The sequence below is a fragment of the Rhinoderma darwinii genome, chromosome 10, assembly GCF_050947455.1.
Source record: "Rhinoderma darwinii isolate aRhiDar2 chromosome 10, aRhiDar2.hap1, whole genome shotgun sequence".
In the NCBI taxonomy this organism is placed as follows: Eukaryota; Metazoa; Chordata; class Amphibia; order Anura; family Rhinodermatidae; genus Rhinoderma; species Rhinoderma darwinii.
This window is the reverse complement of record NC_134696.1, coordinates 24,282,806-24,283,749: the sequence shown is the minus strand read 5'-3', so window position 1 is coordinate 24,283,749 and position 944 is coordinate 24,282,806. Positions and strand designations below refer to the sequence as shown.

General features: G+C 36.4%; 1 pseudogene; it reads right to left on the bottom strand.

Annotated features, from left to right (window-relative positions):
* Positions 1-944, bottom strand: LOC142662573 (olfactory receptor 5AR1-like; annotated as a pseudogene).

Genomic DNA, 944 nt, shown 5'->3' with positions numbered 1-944 from the left:
TTAGTATTTAGCTATGATCATTTTCTCATGAATGATCTTTCTGGCCGCAACCTTGACATCACTATTTCTTAGACTGTAAATAAAAGGGTTTAACAGGGGTGCGATCACTGTATACATGACTGCAACCAATCGGTCATGTTCCATAATATAATTTGTTCTGGGTTTTAGATATATAAAAATTCCAGACCCATAAAAGATTGTCACCACTGTAAAGTGGGATACACAAGTTGAAAAGGCTTTCCTGCGTCCGGAACTGGAATGGATCTTTAATATGGTGTAGATGATATTGGCATACGAAACCATGGTTAAAAGTAGAGACCCCATAGTAACAAAGCCGCCAATAACAAAGGTTGTAAGTTCGTTGATCCAGGTATCGGTTTATGCTAAATTAAGTAAAGGAGGGATATCACAAAAGAAATAATTGATCATATTCGAACCACAAAAAACTAAAGTAAATGTAAGGGTAGTGTGTATAATAGCGTTTGCTACACCAATAAACCATGACGCAAAAATAAACTTCATGCAAGACTCTTTATTCATAATATTAGTGTATAGAAGGGGTTGACATATAGCATTATAGCGATCATAAGCCATGGCCGCCAGAATATAACACTCCGTACTGCCAAGTAACATAAGGAAGTACAATTGTACAACACACCCATAGAAGGAGATTGTCTTATGTTCTGATAGGAAGTTTGACAACATGTTAGGAACTGTAGTAGAAATGTAACATATATCAAGAAAAGAAAAATTTGCAAGGAAGAAATACATGGGAGTGCGTAAATTTGAGCTGTATTTGTAGACGAATATAATAGACAGATTTCCCATAATAGCAATGACATAAATGGCGAGGAACACCACAAAAAGTAGAACTTGGAGACTAGGAACGTCAGAAAGCCCTAGAGGGTGAACAGTGTCGGTGTTGTACAGTTTTCCAAATTCAT